The sequence below is a fragment of the Parasteatoda tepidariorum genome, chromosome 7, assembly GCF_982258835.1.
Source record: "Parasteatoda tepidariorum strain Cologne lab strain chromosome 7, Ptep-v5.0, whole genome shotgun sequence".
NCBI classification, from domain to species: domain Eukaryota; kingdom Metazoa; phylum Arthropoda; class Arachnida; order Araneae; family Theridiidae; genus Parasteatoda; species Parasteatoda tepidariorum.
The window spans coordinates 46,846,467-46,873,049 of NC_141761.1; the positions used below are offsets into that span (position 1 = coordinate 46,846,467).

Here is a 26,583-nt window from a genome sequence, read left to right on the forward strand (position 1 = left end):
AAGAAAGAACTTTGTTAATGTAAAACAAACAAAAGGTATCTTGCAACTTAACCACACTTGTACTTTAAATTTAAAAATTGGAAATATAGCTAGGTCAGTGGAATTTTATATTTTAAATACTGATCTACCTTATGCCATATTGGGTTTAAAGGAATGTAATGGGTTTAAATTTGTGATTGATTGTGATAAACAAGTTGTAATGCAAAATCAGAGAAAACTGATCACTTTTTCGGATTATAAAAGCAACTTGTCTTTACACATTTCTCCTGAAATCCAGGTTAATGATTGCAACAAAAATACCAATAAAGAAAATAAAGTTAAGAATAAAAATAAGGAAAGTAAAAATAAAAGAAAAAATGTTAAATCAAATAAAAATAAACAAAAGGAAGAATTTGTTATGGAAAATAAAATTTTGGACGTGAGAATAAACAAAGATAAAAATGTAAACAAAGTGAATTTAAGGAAAAATAAGAAAAATGGGATAAAAAATAAAGATTTAAATAGCAAAACTGAAAATAATCTTGAATTTTCAAATGTTCTTGAGACTAAATGTGATAATGGTGGCCAACATTGTCAAAATCATGTTGACGGAATTATGCAAATTCAAGATGATGAAAAAAATTTCCAACTTCAGGAAATTTTAGAAGATTTTTCAGATATTTTTGCTAAGAATAAATAGTATATAGAGACAATAAAAGTTGAACCTCAAAGTGTAAAATAACCATCAAATTTACCAGTGTCAATTTTTTTTTGTTTCATGAAAATAAAATTAAAAAACACCGAATATGACGACAATACGCATAGTTCAATGGAACATGCTGTCCCCTTTTTTCTGGAAGATCCGACCTTTCAAATTTTTTCTTCAAGTTCAATGTTTACCCAATCTAAAAGGATATGGGGCGATGGTAGTTTCTCTCTGTGGTGAAAACCAAAAAAGTTTAAACTTAAGCATCTATTGAAACTAGGATCTTCCAGCACATCATTGTTGAGACTAGGGACTGTTTTCCTCCATTTGGGGAATACAGCCCCTAATCCAGCAAAAATTTTCCCCTAACAACACTGAAATCCTAAATTTCAGATTAAAGACCATTGTGTCAAAATTTTTTTATACATTTTATTTTCAAGATGTACAAATCCTGAAGAAAATTTTTTTTGGAAAAAGTGTCAATTTGTATTTGTATATCTCATATCACTTGTATTTTCATGTTTTTGAATATTTACATTTTAAAGAAAGTTTTTATAAATTTTCTTATAGTGAAAGTTTATTTTAATTGTGTTAGTATGAGTAATAACTTTATTTACTGTGATTTCAAAAAGGACTGAAAAAACTTAAATCACAAAAAACTATTGAAAATGAAGATCTAACACTTCATTTTGATGGTAGCGCTACATCAATTTTTTTTTCTTCCTCGAGACTTTCATGAAATGTTTTTTATATTGTGTACTTATATGTATTTTTTATAATTCGTATTACTTTGAAATCTTGTTAAAAGTTCAATTTGACTTTTTTTAATTTTAATTGTGTCATCATAGGGAAAGTTTTGCAAAAAGATAAATTTTTGAATTTTTGATAATAGTTAAAAAAATTTCGGCGAGGGGGGATGTAACATAAAAAGCTTCAATTAATCTTTTTATGTTAGTTTCTTTGCTATAAAACAACTCCTACTTTATTACTAATTAATTATTCTATTTGAAATACTTTCTCACACTTTTAAAAGCCACATCCTGTTTCTAAATCTATTTTTAGCCAAAGTATGCATACATTTAAATAAAGATCTTTTTTCCCTTTTAAGCCGTGGGAATCACTCGAGCAAGTTCATTAACCAATTGTAATTTCTGAGTTTTCCCTCTTGTCCCTAAATAGAGACATTTTAGGATTTTTTGCAAGATTTTCCCTACCAGAAAGACTGTTTGCTGATGGAGTAAACATCACTTCTTCGCTCCCACTCAACTAAGAATGATCAAATAAAAGTTTCTCTGATTTAATTTAAATCCTGTGTCTGTTTTCCTGCTCGGTCCGACTGCATCATTTTACATATATATATATATATAATAATAATAATAATAATAATAATAATAATGATAATTTAGTCCGCGTAAGACTATCTACCTTGCTAATGAATTGCCCACAATCAATAAATGCTCTTCATTTTGCTTTGTTTTAACAAGGAAAAAAGATAAAATAACTTATAATTTATGTAAATATTTAACCATTGCTGCCTTTGTGAATGTCTTTTTTTTTAAAAAGAAAACAATCATATTTTGCGTTACACGTAAAGGGAAACCACGAAAATATCATTCAGATTGCTTGACGCTTAAAGAGTTCCTGCGAAATGCTCAGTAATCGTAATGAATTTTATGCAATAAATCATTTTTTTAGCGTCTTTGACAGACAGCCAATTATTTCGGTGAATATAACGAGATGTTCTTCATATTTTTTTGTAATTTTAAATTCATCCCAAAAATCAAAGTAACGCACAATTTAAATATCGGCGTAAAACAATGTTTATAAAAGTTATAAAAATAATTAATTTTAACCAAGATTAAGTTTAAATTAAAATAATCAAATTTTGCGTTGCACGCAAAGGAAAACCGCGAAATTGTTCTTCGGATTGCTTGGCGGTAATAGGATTTCAACTAAATGTTCATCCTTATCTCAATGAAATAATTTTTTATCAGCAACCATTTTTGATTATTATTTAGGCCTAGCCGTTGTGGCTCAGAAGATCAGGAATCTCCTTGAGGTCAGGCTAACCGTGGGAGGTTTTCGTGGTTTTCCTCTCCATGTAACGCTAATGCTGGTTAGTTCCATTAAGAAGTCCTCCACGAAGGCAAATTTCTTTCAATACCTGAACCAGGACTATCCTTGTCTTCTGGATTGGATTTAAAATTGAATTTACGGAGTTGAACATCAGTAGGAGTAAACACAAAATTAGGTCGGCTGTTCGACGACGGTTATAAAATTATGAAACAGATAATGTATCAATTTATTGAATATAAACGAAAAGCTCTTCTTTTTAACTCAACCAGTAAAACAAAATAAGCTACAATTTAAGTATCGAAATACAATTATATGCTTATGAAAGCTATAAAAACAACCTATTTTAAATAAAATTAAATTATCAAATTTTGCGTAACATGCTAAAGAAAACTACAAAAATGTTTTTCAGATTGTTTTTATAGGTAATAGGCATTCCAGCCAAATATTCATTATCTAAAAGAAGTTATTTTTAAATAATCAAGTTTTTTTTTCTTCCCATCCTTGATAGATGGTTTATCATCTTTGTGAATATAAGAAAACGTCATTATTTTTAATTCAACCCAGAAATCAAAATTACTCATAAGTTACTTGGAGTACAATCATAATCATTAAAGTTATAAGAATAACTTATTTCAATTAAGACTAAATAAAAATAATCAAATTTTGCGTTACATGCAAGGAAAAACCACAAAAAAGTGTTTTAGATTCCTGAACGGTAATAAGATTCTAGCTAAATGTTCTTTATCGCAATGAAATTATTTTTTTAACCATTAATTTTTTTAATCATCCCTGACAGACAAATTGTCATCTTAGTGAATGTTGTGAGACACTTTTCTTATATTTTTAACTTTTAACACGACCAAAAAATCAAAGTAACTTGCAGTTTAAGTATCAGAGTAATATAAAAGCTATTGTAGTAACCTATATATTATGACCTATATATAACCTATATATAATAGGATTTCTTCTCAATGTTTATTATAGCAATGAAATTATTTTTTAATAATCAATATTTTTTTTATCATCCTGAATATATAGTCTATCATCTTAGTAAATGTTGTGAAATGCTCTTCTTATTTTTGTACTTTTTTCACTTTCTTGTACACAACGCAGATATCAAAATAACTTGTAATTGAAATAGAGGAGTAAAATCACACTTTGAAAGACTTTTTGAATGAAAATAATTAGAATTTCCATTAAGCATAAATGAAAACCAGAAAAACGCTTTTTACAAACTAATTGAACGCTAACACATAATAATGAGACTATATTGTATCAGCAATTATTATAATTTTCCAATTTCTTGTGCTTTACATGAAATTTAATGTTTTGGGCAGCTCAGATTGCTCACTAAAATGTTCTTTATTTTATTTATTTAATTTAATTTATTTATTTTTTGTAAGTACATAAATTGTGTTTTTTTTTTTATTTCAAGTATTTGAGTTTCAGAATGATATAAAGAATTAAATTTTAAGAACATATTAGTTTCTTTTTTTTTTAATTTTAAAGTTTACAAATTATAAATCTTTCAAAAATTCGAGATAAAAAATGTGTTACAAAATTTGCGAATTTCCTATTTTTCTGCAAAGAGACAGAATGTTATGAATTAATATTAATCATTACAACTTATAAGAAAAGGAATAAATTACAATAAAGAAGCACCACAGCTCACTCGAGGGCGTGGATATAGAGTAAAACTAGTTACTAGATCAGTGCTGTCAATACTAGTCACAACTGATCTATAGTATTTCGATTTTTGGTTTCGATTTGTCGAGCATGCGCAGCTAATTCGTGTGTAAGAGGGAAGGTGTAGTTTACAAACATATCACTGGCGAGATTTTTGACTTCATATTGTTATGCCAAAAATCAATCTTATGTTAACCCCTGTACTTCTTTTCGATGTCAGTATACCTACCTCAGGAGTTCCTTTCATTCTGTAGGGGTGGGGGTAAAGACCACAGGTGGTATGTTCGGTGAAACACCCCTAGAACCAAAATATAGTTCAATTGTTCATTTAAATTTATAAAAGAACATCCATTTTGCTACCGCCATTACAGGTCAGGTGTCTCAGATAACTTGCGATTCGAAATATTAATTAACGTAAAACAGAAAGAGATTGAAATGTATCGCCATGCTGCGAAAAAAACGAGTTTTTATTTTCGAAAAAGTTAAGAAAAATTAGTTTCAAAGTTTGTCAACAGATGGCAGTGCTAACTAGTAAAAACTATAAAAACTTGTTTTTAAAATATCAATTATTTATAATAACATGGCGTTACATGCATCAGAAAACAATGTTTTATAGCTTTTTGTTGATGAATTTCATAAGTATTTCTGAAAGTTGGCGGAGTGCAGTAAATCGAGTAAATCGTACATTTAATGCCACATTGTACTCCTTTCAAATTGTTAAATTGTAGAGCCGTTTTTTTTTTTTTTTTTTTTTTTTTTTTGATTTTTTAAATTGTTGTTTATTTTTCAGGCACCCAGTGAATATTTTCTGACATTTCAGAACAAAATTGTACTTGTTTAATGAGTATAACTTGTGTAATGTGAAGTGGTTAACGCTAATGCTAAAGAATGGTCGAAGAAAAGCTGTCGGTTACGGGAAAGAATGGGGGGTTGGGGGCAAGTGAAATATTTTCACGTTACGCCACCCTTCTTGAATCACGACAGTCAACTCTTTTATTTTTTCCAAAACGTGACTAGGATTGCTTCTTTAAAAAAAAAAATGCAGTTTAAAACTTTTTAAGAGAGTCATTTGGAGTTTTATTTGGCATCTTTTGCCTTAGAAGAATCAATTCATGTCACGAGGTTTTTGAAAAATGAGAATAAATACTTCGATAAAAAAGAAGAAAAAAAACTGGAATAATGTGATTTTTTATTGTCCGCAATTTCATATTTGTTGTCAGAAATAAAATTAAATTTCTTTTTCAAGAACTTCATTTTCTATATGTATTTATCTAGCAATGTATTATAGGGAACTAAAAAATAAATAAATAAAATTTTATAAGTCGAGCACATTTTTTAACCAGAGGTTTGGAGTAGATATTGGAATCCTTTAAACAAAGTTGCAATAAAATAATAATTCAGAATATCCTAAAAATCTGCTAAATATCGGATCTCATGTAGACAAATTATTGTGAAGTTGAATCCAATGTCACGTTTACAAAATATTGTAGGGCACAATCGAATTTCACCTGTCATTGGGTTGAATCAAATCTAGAGTATACAAAATATTATATATTTGAATTGAATCTGTTGTGGACAAATTACGTTGCAACTAAATCGAATCTCACAAGAGCTCTCGTGGGACTATCACATGGACAAATTATCTTGGGACTAAATTTCCCAAGATCAATGTGTCTATAGCTTGTCTATGTAAAGAACTCCCCCAACCATACGTTTGGAATAGTGACGGTGACTATGGTTACAAGGTTTAACTGTTTCAAGTAGGGGTGTTGAGTCCTTATTTAAGACCGGTTTTGGTTCGGATCGGGGGAGAAAGAATCAGGGAAGAAAGAACCTCCCCTCTTTGAAATGCGCTATTTCTTGTTCCCATAGCAGCAGACGACTTTAGACTTCGTTGCGAAGGGAGTTTTTCTGTAGACAAACTATAGTTAGAGTTTTATCTACTTTAGAGTTTGTTTCAGAATCAGAAGCATGTAAACCACCTGCGGATAATCGAGAGTTTACTTTAATGATTAATATTTTTAATTATTATATTTATATGAGATGATTTAATATTTTGTCGAAACTGGACGTAACTTTTTTTCATCTTTAAAATATTTATGCTTTGCTTTCTTACGTGTAAAATTTATCTTTGTTTATAAAGAAAAACGTATAAGCAATCTTTGAAATAATAATTCATTTTAATCTCATATCCTAAAAATCTGTTAACTATCGAATCTGGTTTAGACAAGTTAATGCGGAGCTGAATCAAATATCATGGGACACAATAGTATTTCACGTGGACAAAATATGGTTGGTTTGAATTAAATTTCGAGCACAAAATACCATATGGTTGAACTGATTCTGGTGCGGATAAATTATCCTTAAGCTGAGTCGAATCACTGGGCTGAATCTAGACAAAATATGGTGGGACTAAATTTCCAATGAACAAAATCTTAGTTAGAATCCATCAGAGTTTGTCTTCGAATCAAAAGTATATAAACCACCTGCGGATAATCGAGAGTTTACTGCACATGATATAATATTTTGCGAAATCGGATGAAATCTCCTTCATGTTTTAAGTATTGATGCTTTAACGTCTTTCCTTTTTTTACGTCAAGAATTTATCTTTGTTTAGAGTAAGAATCATAGCAATCTTCTTGGTATCATATCCATAAACGTGTCTCTCTTCTCATTGTTCGAATTTCTACCGCACTCTTCGTGTACCTCCATTAGGGCTATTGTCTTCTCCAGAGTAGATCATTTCGGCAAAATTGTTCAAAATTGGCTTTGATTCCACCACTCAAACTGCTAAAGTGTTTCTTGGTAGCTTATTTTTATCCTTCTCATTCTCCGTTTTACGAGAGATATTACTTATTTATCTTCAATCTTGGATCCTATAAAGAAAGGGAATGGCTCAGCAATTTTAGTTCTTGAGATGGAAAGAGATTGTCTCTAGATCGATCGCAAAATGTTCTCTCGAAGCACTAGTTGAAGGTATATAGTTGTCATTTTCAAATCCAAAATATAAAATATAGTCTGTTTATTATTAGCTTCGTCAAATACATAAGGTTTTGAACTTTAGACTTCATGATAGAATCTTTATAGATATTTCTCATATTCTCTTTTTCAAAACTAGTTCTGAGAAGGACATTTTTTTCAATGCGTTTTAGAAAAATGTCTGTTTGATAAAAAGAAAAAATCGCACGTTCATTGAGATTTCCGGTGTATACTTGTTACTGTTACAGATAAACGTTTTTAACTTTGAAAAAAAGCACACCCCAGGAAATGCGGAGGGAAAGAGGATTTTAGCTTTCACATTTTATAAATGAAGGAACTCAGCTTCTTCTAAGATTACAATTTTTCTCTCAATATTTGTGTTATTAAATTTACAATTAAAAGAAAAATATATATTTTTTTGTGTTTCATTTCTAATATATATATACATCTATATTTAAAGAGCGAGCTTTAACATTTCCTTGGTGTAAACTGCTACCAAAAAATTTCGTTTCAAATGTATGTCACAGTGATCAGAATACAAAAAAATGGTGAAACAGAATAAAAGAATAAAGAATTTCAAGAGTAGAGGGGTGTTATCCATCCATCCATCCATCCATCCATCCATCCATCCATCCATCCATCCATCCATCCATCCATCCATCCATCCATCCATCCATCCATCCATCCATCCATCCATCCATCCATCCATCCATCCATCCATCCATCCATCCATCCATCCATCCATCCATCCATCCATCCATCCATCCATCCATCCATCCATCCATCCATCCATCCATCCATCCATCCATCCATCCATCCATCCATCCATCCATCCATCCATCCATCCATCCATCCATCCATCCATCCATCCATCCATCCATCCATCCATCCATCCATCCATCCATCCATCCATCCATCCATCCATCCATCCATCCATCCATCCATCCATCCATCCATCCATCCATCCATCCATCCATCCATCCATCCATCCATCCATCCATCCATCCATCCATCCATCCATCCATCCATCCATCCATCCATCCATCCATCCATCCATCCATCCATCCATCCATCCATCCATCCATCCATCCATCCATCCATCCATCCATCCATCCATCCATCCATCCATCCATCCATCCATCCATCCATCCATCCATCCATCCATCCATCCATCCATCCATCCATCCATCCATCCATCCATCCATCCATCCATCCATCCATCCATCCATCCATCCATCCATCCATCCATCCATCCATCCATCCATCCATCCATCCATCCATCCATCCATCCATCCATCCATCCATCCATCCATCCATCCATCCATCCATCCATCCATCCATCCATCCATCCATCCATCCATCCATCCATCCATCCATCCATCCATCCATCCATCCATCCATCCATCCATCCATCCATCCATCCATCCATCCATCCATCCATCCATCCATCCATCCATCCATCCATCCATCCATCCATCCATCCATCCATCCATCCATCCATCCATCCATCCATCCATCCATCCATCCATCCATCCATCCATCCATCCATCCATCCATCCATCCATCCATCCATCCATCCATCCATCCATCCATCCATCCATCCATCCATCCATCCATCCATCCATCCATCCATCCATCCATCCATCCATCCATCCATCCATCCATCCATCCATCCATCCATCCATCCATCCATCCATCCATCCATCCATCCATCCATCCATCCATCCATCCATCCATCCATCCATCCATCCATCCATCCATCCATCCATCCATCCATCCATCCATCCATCCATCCATCCATCCATCCATCCATCCATCCATCCATCCATCCATCCATCCATCCATCCATCCATCCATCCATCCATCCATCCATCCATCCATCCATCCATCCATCCATCCATCCATCCATCCATCCATCCATCCATCCATCCATCCATCCATCCATCCATCCATCCATCCATCCATCCATCCATCCATCCATCCATCCATCCATCCATCCATCCATCCATCCATCCATCCATCCATCCATCCATCCATCCATCCATCCATCCATCCATCCATCCATCCATCCATCCATCCATCCATCCATCCATCCATCCATCCATCCATCCATCCATCCATCCATCCATCCATCCATCCATCCATCCATCCATCCATCCATCCATCCATCCATCCATCCATCCATCCATCCATCCATCCATCCATCCATCCATCCATCCATCCATCCATCCATCCATCCATCCATCCATCCATCCATCCATCCATCCATCCATCCATCCATCCATCCATCCATCCATCCATCCATCCATCCATCCATCCATCCATCCATCCATCCATCCATCCATCCATCCATCCATCCATCCATCCATCCATCCATCCATCCATCCATCCATCCATCCATCCATCCATCCATCCATCCATCCATCCATCCATCCATCCATCCATCCATCCATCCATCCATCCATCCATCCATCCATCCATCCATCCATCCATCCATCCATCCATCCATCCATCCATCCATCCATCCATCCATCCATCCATCCATCCATCCATCCATCCATCCATCCATCCATCCATCCATCCATCCATCCATCCATCCATCCATCCATCCATCCATCCATCCATCCATCCATCCATCCATCCATCCATCCATCCATCCATCCATCCATCCATCCATCCATCCATCCATCCATCCATCCATCCATCCATCCATCCATCCATCCATCCATCCATCCATCCATCCATCCATCCATCCATCCATCCATCCATCCATCCATCCATCCATCCATCCATCCATCCATCCATCCATCCATCCATCCATCCATCCATCCATCCATCCATCCATCCATCCATCCATCCATCCATCCATCCATCCATCCATCCATCCATCCATCCATCCATCCATCCATCCATCCATCCATCCATCCATCCATCCATCCATCCATCCATCCATCCATCCATCCATCCATCCATCCATCCATCCATCCATCCATCCATCCATCCATCCATCCATCCATCCATCCATCCATCCATCCATCCATCCATCCATCCATCCATCCATCCATCCATCCATCCATCCATCCATCCATCCATCCATCCATCCATCCATCCATCCATCCATCCATCCATCCATCCATCCATCCATCCATCCATCCATCCATCCATCCATCCATCCATCCATCCATCCATCCATCCATCCATCCATCCATCCATCCATCCATCTAATATATATATATATATATATATATATATATATATATATATATATATATTTAGACACATTATAAAGAATAATTTTTATCTTAGGATAATTGTTCTTTATTCAGAAATCAAAAAGATATGTCCTGAGGAAGACTTTTGGTTTTTTTCCCATTAATAGTTTTCTATTATTATTATTTGTGTTTATATATATATATATGCAGAGAGAGTGGGGGAAGTTAGCCCCCCTCCACTTCTGCGGTCACTGGCACACCCAGTTAATAGTGTCCATCAATTTTATTAAAATCGTCATCAAATTGTGCCTAGGCTTCAATAAAATTAATTTCATAATTAATAAAAACTAAGACGAAGTCATAGAGATTCAGTTCATAATATAAGCATTATATAACAATGTAGCAATAATAAATACTAAATTTGAAATCAACAACAGTGTTCATTTCTAGATATCATATGTACTGAAAATAGAAGTACACTCTTGATTTTATCTTAAGTTGAAGCTAATATGCACTTTGATAAAAGTAAGAGAACAGTTGAATATCACTATCTCGCATAAACTTAGAAATTTAACTATATCGCAAAGTAAATACAATTGCGGTATCTGTTAATTTTTTTAAAAAAAGAATTGCTGATTTTGTCAAAAGATAAAATACAGAACGAATAAGAATAATTTGACCAAATCTATTTGCTAGATTAATCATGATGTTTTATATATTTCCAACTAGAAAACAACCACAATGTATTGGAAAAAATAAAATTGCGGAGTCTTACCTCCCTGGTCTACAATGGTCTGTTTGCAGGAGTGCTTTATAGATAAAGAATAGAGAAAAAAAGTAACAGTTGTTCAGTTTTTAAGGATTAATTCTCTTAATTTCACTCATAACAAGAAAAAAGTATTCTTAAATGGTAAAAAGGTTCTCTAAGAAGATAATATCTCTTTTTGTTTTTACCTTTAATGAATTTAAATCGATAATGATTGATGAAAACTTTCTCTGTTTGTCTGAAATATTGATTGGGACATATACCAACTATCTCCCTCCGTCAAAAATGCCCATGTATCTATACATAATAATAAAAGCGGCTGTGTGTGTGTGTGTGTCTGTAATCACAATATATCGCCCCAGAAGCCTCGCCCGGGCACGAAACTCGGCCCATAATTGTGTTTTGACATAATGAAGAAGTATTTTTTTTCTTTTTCAAAAATTTTGATTAGTTATTTAGTTATCAGTCATTTTGTAAGTCTATGCTTTTCGTCTGCTTTTTCGTCTTCAAAGAGCCATATTCAAAAAACTATTAAAAAATGCATATACTTTTCCCCACTCTTATAAATGTATGCTAATGCGAACCTCACAATTGAAATATTAATTTTCGACAACTTAAACCAATAATATACGAAGGAATTAATAATTTAATTGTTAAGTTCGCATTAGTTTACATTTATTAAAGTGGAGAAAAGTTTAACTTTTGTATTAAAAATGTGGCAACATATTCGATACGTAAATAGAACGCTTCGCTTTGATATATTTGTCGCTGTTCATAATTGTTATAATAAGTTTTTCTTCTTCTTTCCACGCTCTATTTTTTTTTTCTTAAGCGAAGACGATAATTTTTATAGCGATATTGTAGTACTTTGTACAACTAAAAATTCTTTTCACAACACTTTAAAAATATTTACTTTATTTTCTTTATATATACAGAGAACAGTCGGCAAAGAATTCGATTAGGTTGAAAAACATTTCGCTAAAAAGGAACGAATTCCAAAAGAAAAAATAAACAACTTAAAGAATAAAAATGTTGATGCCAGCCAATTTTTTGACAGTTAACTTAGAAATAACAAACCAAACGATGTTAACAAAATGACGTAGAAAGCGCAACTAGATCAAAATCATACAAGCACAACTAGATCAAATTATAATACCTGAGTGCTTGACGTAACAGATATAGAAATAGAATTTGATACCATAAAAAATTATATAGAAATAGAAATTGATACCATAAAAAGTTTATTCGTTTTCGTGTTCTTTTCATGTATTTAGCATTTAAGTTCTTTTTTTCCTTAAGCGTTGCAGCTATATAATTTCAAACATCCTCAAGAGCTATAACACATCTGCAGCAGAACTGGATATGAAGACAAAATTGCTGGACAGGAACACTTTAATTGTCCACTAATCTTCAGATTTCCTGCCATGTTTTAAAAAACTTTATTTGTGAAAACCTTCAGCGTGGCGGACAGCTGGCCGCCTTAGGCGGCTAGTAAGTAATATAGATACACGAAACATGTAGCAATATTGCATATATACGAAGCATATGGAATAATAATGAAAATTTTAAAAGAAAAACATTAAACAAGAAGAAAATAACGGTGATAGTATAAATAAGGTACACATTCTTCACGAATTTCCTGTTCTTGGTTAGGCAACAGCAAAATAAGCCCTGGTGAAAATAGTTTAATCGTTTATTAGCACCACAGGTTTTCTTCAAAAAAGCGTGGCATACGTCAAAGATCTTAACCGCAAAAGTTTCCTGAGTAGTACGGAAACAAGGAGAAGAAAATAATTATTCTGTAATCCGAAATATTTCGTTTCTCCAGAAACTTGAGATCCTCAAAACAACTTCCATTTTTCGAGCAATGGTCTTATGCTGACTGGCGATTGTGAATTTTAACTGACAGATTTCCAGATACTACATTTCAAATCCCTAGCTATATTTTATTTCATGTTTCTGTAACCAATACTAAATCTGATGCCAACTCTACCTATCAAAATATTTAAAACAGTACGTGCGAATTTATAATTATAGTATTTTTTCATTTAAGTAAACGATAATTCAAAGTGCATATTAGCTTAATTTTAGATAAACGGCTGGCGGTTCTGCATTTTAATTGAGATCTTCAGATAGTTTGAAAACCTCTAGGTACGTTTTGTATAATGTTTCTGAAAGTAATACTAAATCTGATGCCAATTGTACAAATCAAAATATAAAATAATTTACTTAAACGGGAATGTGCAGACGATTTTACAACTACAGTATACTTAGATTAAAATAAACGATTATTATTTCTCAGAATAACAAACTAAATTAAATAGCAACGGTTTTATGTCGTCTGGCGATTGTGAATTTTAACAGACGAAGATCTTCAGGTACTTTAAAAATCTAGGTACGTTATGCATTATGTTTCTGAAAATAAAACTAAATCTGATGCAAATACCAAAATACCCAATTTCTTTAAAATAGAGCAGACGATTTAAAATGACAATATATTTTCACTGAAGCGAACGATAATATTAATTTCTTACAACAACATACTAGATTAAGTTCTAAGCAAGCTATCTCACAAGCACCGCCATGTTTCCATCTACTACTAGAAGTGTTATTACAAGACACTATTCTCAACGCGTCGCCTATAATAATAAGATGGAGAAAGTAGTGGAAGGGGGGGGGGAAGCTCCATCATCCACCACATGCACGTTATATCAATAACATGTTTAAGAGTAGTGGAGGAGGGAGAGGTGAAATAGCAATTGCTTGAGGCTACCAAATGGGAGGCTACTAAACGTGTCTGTCATCTTCAATCAAGGCGGCTCTTGTCGTTGGAACATATTCGGCCATCCCAGAAAGGGCAAAAATGCAGGAGGGGTGCTGGGAAAAAAAGAGATTTAGCTTCCCTCCCTTCTCTTTCGAATGGTGTGAAGAGAGGGACCCTTCCAAACAGGAACTACGGTGCCTGTTCCAGAACGAAAACAGATGGGAAGAGTTCCATGGTTTGAGGAGTGGGATTAGTACAGGAGGGAGAGGCTGAAAGGAGGGGAAGAACTGCTACATTGCTTCCATTTCGGAGAACGATTACACGGTTCTAGGAGCTGCGCCCCGCTATTTATCGTTTGCTTCAAAAACGCCGAATGGTTGACTAGGGAAGCCAGCAAAACTTGAATAGTCCCTAACCATTAAATCTGTTTATTTCATCATTATTTTTTATTTCAGCGTTAATCAGGGTCACACATATTTTATTTCGGACACAGACCCTGGACAAAGAATTTATTTTTCCTTTACCTGGAAGAAATGTGTACTTCTAAACATTTATTTTTATTTTCTATGTCCTTGATCCAGTTAATTTTTTCTGGTGAAAATGTTTTTATTTCTTTTATCCAGTACCTTTTTCCTGTCGAGAATGTTCTTTTTATACCTTTTATCTTTTTCCTGAGTCAAGACTGTTTTAGTTACTTCGTATTTAGTATCTTTTTCCTGTCGAGAAAGTTTTTTTTTTATATACCTTTTATCTAGTACCTTTTCCCTGACGAGAATATTTTTTAACCCTTTTATCAATAATTTTTTTCCTGTCAACGCTATTTCATTTACCTTTTATCCAGTATCTTTTTCCAGTCGAGAATGTCTTTTTCTATACTTTTGATCTAGTACCTTCTTCCTGATGGGAATATTTTCTTGTACCTTTTACCAATAATCTTGTTCCTGTCCACCAGTCTATTTTAGTTACCTTTTATATAGTATCTTTTTCCTGTCGAGAGTGTTTTTTTTTAATACTTTTTAAACAGTAACTTTTTTCTTTTGATATTCAAGAAATCGGTAAATGAAGAATGCATTTATAACAAAACCAACCTATTATTTATTTTTTACCATACATTTGTTAAAAAAATGAAATTAAGTTCTGTTGATGACAATTTACCGGAATTAAATAATTAAACCTGACTTGAATTTATTCTCCGTTTCTCAACATTTTAAAGATTTTTGTTGTGCAACAGCATTATTTCCGTACGCGGTTAACGAATTAGTTTTTATTTCCGTAACATGATTGTGTATACAAGGAGGGGAATATGTATATGGGGGGGGGGGTGGAAATAAAAAGGTCTAATGAGTAGAGAAAATAGTTTTCACACTTCAATCGTCAACAGGATTATAAAGAGAGGCGAACAGTTGGGTGCTTTTTTGATAATATTTTTCTCCCTTTTTGGATAAAGCCGAAGGATGAAAAAAGAGGGGAACAAGGGGCGTCTCCTCTAGGCAGACGATTTGTAAAAGAGATTAATCATGTTTAAGTTACACATGCCCTCAGGTCAAAAGGGGGAAGGAAGTGGCGGATTAAAAAAGAAAAAAAATGACAATTTTTTATTTTGTGCCAAGCTTATCTATGTGTAAGCAATTTTCGGTTTTATGACTACTGGCTTAACGTTGCTATCAAAATGGATGTCCGCAATAGCTTTTTTCTTTTTAGATTTCATTTATTTTTTATCGACTGACTAGAATATAAAGTGATAAACAGTGTTTAGGTTGAAGGTAGGCGGTATTTTACCGCTCATAATTCATTGGCATCTTCCATGAATGCAAATATCTCATTCATAAAAAAATACACACTAAAATTAGCAACGATTAAATTTTTTGAAATAAATTGATTTTTTAATTTTTTTTTATCAAGATTAACTTTTAATGTGTAGAAAACAAAATGGGACAGAATTATAATGCATATTACAGAAAAAAAAAAAAATTAATATTATGATATAAGAGCCAAAATTGTAAAAAGCACAACAAGTTTGGTAAAAAATATCATTCCTTTCTTTAAAAATTATACAAAATATTTTATTTTTCTAAAGAAATTAAAATGTTTCAAGATTAAGAGTGACTAAGACGGGAACCAAAATAATACGAAAGCTGCATTGTTAATCCCATGGAAACAGTTTTTCTAATGGTTGGTAAATTACAGTAGAATATTTTCCATGTCAAAGCTGTTCTCCCATTTCAGATGATAAATACTGATAGAATGTTTTACAATTGGTGGTATACAAAATTTATAAAAACTGAATGGAAAAAAAAAATTAAGTGTGTATTATGAAAGATTAAAGTATCTTTACCATTTTGACGTAAAAGGCTTTTGAACGGATAAATAATTTAAATATTTCAAAAGTTATAAAGCTTTTTTAGAAGTCGACAATTTTGTGAGATTTTTATACTTAGATGGAAATTAACAAAATCAGATAATAATTCACAATTTCTGAAATTTTTATGAGCCCAGATAAAACAGCGTTGAAGTAACTTTTTAAATATTAAGACCGCAAAACTTTTCCGCAAAAATAAACATTAATAACTAGTAGAATTTAATATTTTACTATATTAAAGAAAATGGAAGTGCTAACAATCAAAGTGCTAATCAAAGCTAACATCACTTTTGTAAGAAGCTTTTCCAAATATCTTTCAAATGACGAAAATAAGATTTGGGGGGGGGGGGGAGTCCGTAAAACATGTATCTGATGTCATTTTTTCAACTGCCTTTTGATTATTTATTGTAACTTCAGTAAGCTGCTGTTAAAAAAAAAAATTTCTTCTAAATTTTGTCATCAATAAATTCTCAACTCTTTCTAGTATTTTTCTAAAAATCGTTTAATTTTCTAAAGCTATTTAATTTAATAAAGAATTTTATAGAAATGACATTTTATAAATAGAAGTACAGAAATGAATTCACATTTTTATCGTAAGACTACACGCGTTATTTAAATTACCTCTTTTGTGAAATAGAAAGACCTGTGAATTCTTCTAAAGGAAAAGATAAATGCGTTACTATGGCGACAAAAGTTAATTAACATTTTCTAATTTAAGGAACCAGCTAAAAATCTTTTATCCTTGATGTGTTTTCTTTTTTTTTCCAAGTATAAATTAGGTAAATCAGCCATTTTTCTAAATTTCCCCGCCTTAATTCAATTATTGTGTTCTATGGCGACATTGTTTTCATAGCAACTGTCAAGCATCAAATTGGATGACAAGTAGAAAAATATTTGATTTATGCTTTAATTTCGGAAAAATATTTGTCCTTTTTTATTTGTGTTCCTACGTTGTGAAAATCGACATTACTTTGAACTGCGCGAAGGAAATTAAATCAGTTTTCGTAGGCTGAAAAATGGTTGCCATGACATTTCTTTTTCTTCTTCCTGTTTTGGATATTAAATCAGCATTTGGTTTTTCTCTGAAACTGTGATCTCCGTTTTGAAATTTCTTGATTTTATTAAAGCGTTATATTGTATTAGGACTGAGATTTTTGCGGCAGAACTTTTTTTGTTTTAGTGTGGAACAGTGTTAGCATAAAACAAAATGGAAGTAAAAATAAGTAACACAAAGAACGAAAGTTAAAAAATAAATAAATAAAAATAAATGAATTTAAAAAAAACCTATCATTTGAAAAAAGTGGTTGGAAAAACTGCTATTATAACTTTGAAAGACAAGAAGCAAATTAGGGTGACTAATTACATTTTTGTTCTGATTGACTCTGATAATGATTCGGCAAAATATGTAGGCTTGTATCAGGTTCCTCAGGATGAGAGGTAACTGTGGAGTATCATTGTAGTATCATTTTCGTTGTTCAGGAATCTCGTAAGTTTTGTCTGACATTTGGGGAATTTTAATAATTATCTAATTTGTCGCATGCATTTTAAATCCGAAAGTATGAAAATTCGGTATAAACAAATAATTTTCTATCTAACCAAAGCTCTTCCTTTCTCTATTGAAGTCAAAAGTAAATCAAATTTTTTTATTTACTTGTGGGTGAGGAAAAAGTGATAAAAATCGAAAAAAATAGATCATTCGGTAAAATTGAAATTGCATTCGGAAAATTAAGAATTACTGCTCCCGAAAATATATGACTTCATTTTTGACAAGAATTTCACAAACAGTTAGTAATATCTGATTACTAACATATCCATATTCCGTTCAAAGTAAAAGTTCAATAAGAAATCGATAAAATATAGAAACGGTTTAAAATGTTAAATATTTTCCTCGGTTTTCTTTCTTTTTAAAAATAAAACGTTATTAAAATAGTCAACATTGTCTCACAACAAAATAATACAATAGTAGAAATCCTGTTAGGGCACCAGATAGAAATAGTATACTAGTATCTCCATCTAGTGATAAGCAGGTAAATCATCTTTGATGACCTTTTCCTGAGGTTTTATTTGTAAATTTATTTTGTATATTTTATTTTAGTTTCAAACACCTAATTTTACTAAAATATTCACCAAAACCCACTTCACTCCTTTTATTAAAAAGGAATTACTATACAATCTTTTTTAAAGACCTTCTAAATAGATTGGAAAATTATTACTGATTAAATTATTACTGATTAAATTACTATTATTAAATTACTGTTATTAAATTAATATATATATATATTTTCGAATAACTTTGCACAACCTGCCTTAATAGATTTCAATTTTTAGAAATTTTGTTTTGACTCCATAAACATAATAAAATAAAATCCATGATAATAATAAAATCCCTCAAAGAATTACAGCCTAATATTAAATAGGAAGATCGATATTGAATTCGATACACAATTTAAAGGCGAAACTGATATTTTCAAGTAAAAAGAATTTTTAATTTTTACTGAATTCTTTGACATGTATTTTTGACATTTATTTAAGGAGAATATGAAAACTAATAAACAAGGGATTTGTCTATCGCTAACTTTAAAATGGTTTTTCGTTAAATTTAATAATTACAATTGTTTTAATTTATTAAATAGAATGTAAGCGTATGCGTATAATTAATGTTTTCCAATGCATATGCGAAATTCTTATTCAGCTTTTAACTTTTGATTACTTAAATATTGTTTTAATAAATTTTAGGCTATTTGAGCTACAGATAACGCATTAAATTTTAAACAATTTGTTAGATTATTTATTAAATAGGATAAAACGTTTCAAATTCAAATTTTAAGAAAAGATATTTTACATTATATGATTTATTATTATCTAGTTCATTTTTAAATTATTTAATTTATTTGTTGAATGTTTCTAAACTAAACTCAGCGGCGCAACAGCCCTAGAGGGCCAAGGCCTACTGTGCCCATCTCAGTTTTCTTGACCTTGGGCTCTGGGGTGCAGAAGCAGATGTTCCGGTCAGGTGGTCAGCCGAACGCGGAACCCCCAGTGTTTAGTTCCCAAGCATGCTTGGTACTCATTTATCGACCCACTGAAGGGATGAAAGGCTGAGTCAACCCTGCCCGGCCCGAGGATCGAACCAGGGACCTGTGACACGGCAGCGCGAAGTGCTACCGCTCAGCCACCGGGCATGTTTCTATTGATGCATGTTCCGTTGAATGTATCCGGGCATGTTCCGTTGAATGTTTCTATTTAGTGGAATTAAACTTGTAGAATTAAGTAAAAATAAGTAGTTCTATCTTTATTTATTACAGTATTTATAAATTAAATTAGAAAAATTAACCTTTTTCTGAAAAATTAAGCCCGTTAAGAATATATAATAGATAGCATTAATTTTTTGAATTTATTGCAGAATTATTATCTCTAAGCCAAAGATATTGTTACATCGAATAAATTTTGATCCTAGTAATAGAAATTGGCTTATAAATTAAAAGTCCCAGCTTTTCTGAATATTCCCCGTTTCTAATTTCATTTCACGAATAAAAACTCTCCCCTTTTTTTAGAATTTTTAATTTCTACTTGGAAAGAATCGAATTTCCGAGTTTCATCTTTTTCGAAAGTGGGGGAACTCCGTTGTCAATTTAATTACCGGATGTAAGATTAAAATGAAGAAAAGAACACCCTAAAGGAAAGATGGAATTTTTTTCTTATTGCAGCTTTCTTTTGGAAGAACTATTCGAATTATTTTTTGAACTCAAATGCCTGTTTTGCTTCGATAGAATAAAACCGAGGTAAATCAATTAAAGATTTCAAGTATTTTCATTAGTTTTGAAATTAATCCGGTTAAAATAAAAAACAATAAATGATCATAAGAATAAATTATTACCGTCGCCATCTTGGATTTTAGGTTAAATTTTTAATTCGCGTTTTCTTAATTGATATATATATATATATATATATATATATATATATATATATATATATATATATATATATATATATATATATATGTGGAATACAGATCCAATCTACGAAGCATTCATCCTATCACGTGATTGAAACCAAGGACATTAATAGACATACGTCTACATTCTTTTGTTCTTTTACAAGTACACCATTATTGTTAGAATGACTGGCTCGAGGAGGATGCCAGTGGAAATTGTAGCTTACTTGCCTATTATTGTTAATATATATTTTTATTAAGTTTAGCACAGCTTCTTTATTTTTGAGAAACCCTCGCTTCACCCCCTTTATCCTACAAATGGGGGCTCGTCCACGGGAATGTGGATCGCGATTTGAGCAATAACCGGATCTGTCGCGAAGGACAGAATTGACCCAGAAACTTTCATGAAACTTTCGAATCATCCTGAAATTATTGGATTATTTTGTGAAGCAGAAGTGCAGTCATCTTTTCCGTGGAAGTGCAGTGTGAAATCCTTGGATACGAAAAGGGATACGAATCTGGTTTGAATCAACGAAACATTGGATTACCATTGGACACTGAGAGTCTCTTCAAACAAGGTAGGAAATTTTCAATTTTAAAAATGTATAAAAATTCAAAGAAACAAGACCTAGTAAAAGTATTAGAGGAAATAGGAGGCATCGCAGACAGCAGCGATAATATCGTTAAATTAAAAGAAAAAATTGAATGTTCCGAAATATTTAAGAATGATTCTGAATTTGTCAAAAATTTGATAACTAACGCCGTAGAAGAAAGAGTACAAATAGCAGACAGGGAACTAAAACAAAGCGAAATTCAGATTGAGTTAGAAAAACTAAAATTAGAAAGACTCGAGAAAGAAATGCTTTTATTAGAGGCGAAAAACAAAGCATTTGAAATTGACCCTCCCAAAACAATAAATGATACACCTCAAACAAACATTGAGAATCTAATTCATAGCATTAAAACTCTATCTCTTCCAGTTCCATCGAAACCTGAAAACTTTATTCAATTTTTTTCATCGTTGGAAAGAGCTTTTAATACGAAAAACATAAATGAGAGGCTTAAAGCTGAAATCTTAATTAATATGCTAGGTGAAAAAGCAAACAGCATCTTGTTATACATTGAAGAAGAGGAATTAAAAAATTACGAAAAACTTAAATCATTAATTCTAAGAGAAAACCAAATAACCCCTCAACAGTGTCTATTTAATTTTCGCCACCAAAGAAAAAATTTTGATGAATCACACATTCAATTTGCAACACGAATTCGTTCAACTTTTGAGTATTATTTACGTCTGAGAGAAGTAAATGACTTTAAAACATTATGTGATTTAATCATTTCGGATAAAATATATGAAACACTAGACAGAGACACATCCGCCCATATTGGCGTAAGACAGGCTAATGGTTGGTTCAAGCCTCTCGAATTAGCACAAGAATGCGATATTTACTTTACGGCAAAAAGAAAATCGCAAAATGAACAGCAGTCAACATTCAACCACACAGAAAATCAACATCGATATAGGAGCACTTTTCATTCTCCTAAAAACACTCATCAAGGAAAATATAGGGCAAACACTTTTAAACGAACAGATAAATTGCCAGACACTAGAAACTGCTACATTTGCGGTGCGAATTCACATTTCGCAAAAAATTGCAATATGAAGTTTAAAGAAACTCAAAACCAAACTAATCCTTCACAAATTAATGCAAATCAGATTAATCAAATCGAAAGTAAAAACTCAATCAATGAACAATGTGTAAATAATTTGGAATTTATTGAATTAAACGTTAATGAACGAAAAATTAACTGTTTAGTAGATTCGGGTTCACGCATTTGTGTTATAAATAGCAAATATGTAAATTTGAAAGATCGTATCCCAGAAAGTTCAATTGAATTAAAAAGTTGTTTTGGAGAGATAATTAAAGCGAAAACTTATTCTCTTACAATTTCACTCCCAAGTCAAAACATCATTAAACGTGAATTATGCATCCCGTTCGTTCGCAGTAACCGATAAACTTTCGATGTGTTGCGTCATAATCCCTCAAGTAAAAGCTCTTCTTTTCGAGTGTCAAATTTCAGATTCGCCAGATGTTAAATTCAAAACAACTTCGAACACTTCGAATAAAAAAATAAATGATCAAAATGCTTATGCAGGAGATTTATTGCAAAAGGAAAATTCTCAATCTCAATGTTTACTTTTAAACAAGAAAAACGATCTGTGTTTAAATGATTCCTTGTCTTTTGATAATTCCTTATTATGTGATACTTTGCATGATGATAACAACTTTTTATTTGAATTTCATGATGATATTTTTAATTGTTTTCAATTGAATATAAATGATATAAATACTATGCACTTAAATCATATCAAAAATGAGCATGTTAAACAGGGTGTATTTAATCTTATCCAAAACTATAAGCCTCACAAAGTGAAAACAAGTAATTTAGAAATGAATATAATTTTAACAGACGATACACCAATTTACTGTAAACCTCGTCGATTACCATATGTTGAAAAACAAATAGTTGATTCCCAAATAAAGGAATGGTTATCAAAAGGTATTATTAAACCTAGTAATTCAGATTTTGCTTCCCCTATTGTTTTGTGTAAGAAGAAAAATGGTACTATGCGTCTTTGCGTGGATTATCGTAAGTTAAACAAAAAGACAATTAAGGATAGATTCCCCCTTCCTGTCTTAGATGATATTTTAGATAGTATAAGCGAGGCAAAAATTCATTCTCTACTGGATCTTAAAAACGCATTTTTTCACTTACAAATAAATGAAGATAGTCAAAAATACACATCATTTGTCACCACCAATGGTCAGTATGAATTTACCAAAGTGCCCTTCGGTTTAGCTAATAGCCCTGCCGTATTTCAACGATTTATTAATCACATATTCAGAGATCTAATTAATGAAGGCATTATGGTAATATACATGGACGATATAGACGTAATAGCGAAGGATGAAATTGAAGGTCTAGAGCGTTTAACAAAAATCTTTAAGATAGCCTCAGAATATGGCTTGGAGATAAATTTCGAAAAATGTCAATTTCTAAAAACTAAAGTTAATTTTTTGGGACACATAATCGAAAACGGTACTATTACACCTTCAATGGAAAAAACGAAAGCAGTTACAAATTTCCCTGAACCTAAGAATATCAAGCAAATTCAGAGTTTCTTAGGCCTTACAAGTTATTTCCGTAAATTTATTCAAGGATATGCATATATTGCAAAACCATTAAGCGACTTATTGCGTAAAGACACTAATTTTATTTTTGGACCAGAACAAAAAATCGCTTTTCAAAAATTGAAAGAAAAATTATCAACAAACCCAGTTCTCAATTTGTTTAGACAGGGTGCTAGAACAGAATTGCATACAGATGCATCTAAACTTGGTTACGGAGCAATCCTATTGCAAGAGGGCGATGATGGAAAATTCCACCCAGTTCATTACATGAGTCGAAAAACCTCAGTACAGGAAGAAAAATATTCCAGTTACGAGTTAGAGGTCTTAGCTATCATAACAGCTTTACAGAAATTTCGCATTTATTTATTAGGACAAAAATTCAAAATTGTTACCGATTGTTCGGCATTCCAAAAAACTATGGAGAAAAAAGAAATTACCCCTAAAATAGCTCGTTGGGCATTATTTCTAGAAGAATTTGAATACGAAATAATTCATCGCTCAGGGACACACATGCGTCACGTTGATGCCTTAAGCCGTTATCCAATAATGATTATTGAAACCCCTGAAATAACACCTAAAATTTCAACAGCCCAAAAAGAGGACGAATTTATATCAACAATTAAGGAATTAATTAACTGTGGTAAAAAGGATAATTACTTTGTGAAAAATGATATTCTTTACAAAATTGTTAACGATAGAGATTTATTAGTGGTCCCTAAGACCATGCAAATAGAAATTGTAAAAAATGCTCATGAATTAGGTCATTATGGGGTAAACAAAACAGAAAATCTTGTTAAAGATAAATATTTTTTCCCAAACATCAGACAGTGCGTAGAAAATGTAATTAACAGTTGTGTTAAGTGTATTTTAGTAAACAGGAAAAAGGGAAAAGCAGAGGGTTTATTAAACCCAATTCCAAAAGGTGAAACTCCATTAGACACATATCACATTGACTTTATTGGTCCAATGCCATCCACCAATAAAAACTACAACCATATTTTTTCTGTGGTAGATGCATTCACAAAATACGTATGGCTCTATCCTGTAAAATCTACATCATCATTCGATGCCATTCAGAAATTAAACCTACAACAAACAAATTTTGGAAATCCTAATAGACTGATTAGCGATAAAGGTGCCGCGTTTACTTCTAAAGAATTTAGCGATTATTGTGCAAATGAAGACATTACTCATCTTACCATCACAACTGGAATCCCACGAGGAAACGGAATGATTGAAAGAATTCACGAGACACTTATTCCCATTTTAGCAAAACTATCCATAAACGATCCAGAGAAATGGTATAAATACGTACCATTAGTACAAAGAACATTAAACTCTACTACATCTAGAAGTACCAAATACCCGCCATTTGAACTGCTCACTGGCATTAAAATGAAACAAAAACAAGATGACAAGCTTTTGGAAATATTGAAGGAAGAACATGAAAACACCATAATGTGTAACAGACAAGAGATTCGTGACAACGCTAAAGTCAACATTTATAAGATTCAAGAGGAAAACAAGCGAACATATGACAAAAAGCGGAAGAAAGCTCACAAGTATGAGAAAGGGGATGTCGTTGCCATTCAACGAACGCAGTTCGGTACAGGACTCAAGTTGAGACCAAAATTCTACGGACCTTATGAAGTTACTAAGGTGAACAACAACGATAGATACAATGTCAGAAAACTTGGAACTCACGATGGTCCTAATATGACTTCTACTGCTGCAGACCATATGAAGATCTGGGGAAATTGAGGAACCATATGGACTGAAAAAAAAAAAAAAAAAAAAACTAATAATTTTTTTTTGTTTCTTATAGCCAATTGTTTTGAAATATTTGCTTTTGTACTGTTCTTTTTTTTCTTGTGTATTTTCAGAAAATGTCTTTGGAACAAACATGTCTATTGGTGAGAAGGTGGTCACCGCGGTCGGTGAAGAGCAGGACGGCCGTGTGGAATACAGATCCAATCTACGAAGCATTCATCCTATCACGTGATTGAAACCAAGGACATTAATAGACATACGTCTACATTCTTTTGTTCTTTTACAAGTACACCATTATTGTTAGAATGACTGGCTCGAGGAGGATGCCAGTGGAAATTGTAGCTTACTTGCCTATTATTGTTAATATATATTTTTATTAAGTTTAGCACAGCTTCTTTATTTTTGAGAAACCCTCGCTTCACCCCCTTTATCCTACATATATATATATATATATATATATATATATATATATATATATATATATATATATATATATATATATATATATATATATATATGTAACATAAAAAGCTTCAATTAATCTTTTTATGTTAGTTTCTTTGCTATAAAACAACTCCTACTTTATTCCTAATTAATTATTCTATTTGAAATACTTTCTCACACTTTTAAAAGCCACATCCTGTTCTTAAATCTATTTTTGGCTCAACTATGCATTTAATTAAGAGCAGGACATTTTTCCCTTTGCTCTTGTGTGGGAAACGTTCGATCTATCTCATAAACCAATAGCAACTACTAAGATTTCCCTCTTTCCCTAAATTAAGACATTTTACGGATTTTACTTTGCAAGATTTTCCCTAACATATAACCAAGGAGCGCAACTTTTCGTGTGCTCTTTTACTCATTCTCATGACTGCTCTTGTCTAATAATTAATAAATAAATTTTGTACCCTCCTTCCCGACCTATGACCTGTTTTAATCCTTCCACTCGGCAACGACGTTATAAGTCGCCAGGATTTAACGGTCGGGAAGGGGTACACTTCGTACGGTACATTAAAGATATTTAATATCTCATTTAAAATTAAATAAATCAACTTCGGAAGAGGGTACTACTTAAAAAATATGGAATAACTTCAAATCATTTATTCAAATGGACATTTGGTAAATAAGCAGTCAAATTCTTCTTCAACTTATGGCAAT

General features: G+C 32.4%; 1 long non-coding RNA gene across 1 annotated transcript; it reads left to right on the forward strand.

The window, feature by feature from the left end:
- Positions 1–20,518: 20,518 nt before the first annotated feature.
- On the forward strand, positions 20,519–25,810 carry LOC147807119 (uncharacterized). The gene is made up of 2 exons (XR_015435503.1): positions 20,519–21,039; positions 25,539–25,810. It is a non-coding gene; the product is annotated as an uncharacterized LOC147807119 (long non-coding RNA).
- The last annotated feature ends 773 nt before the right edge of the window (positions 25,811–26,583 follow it).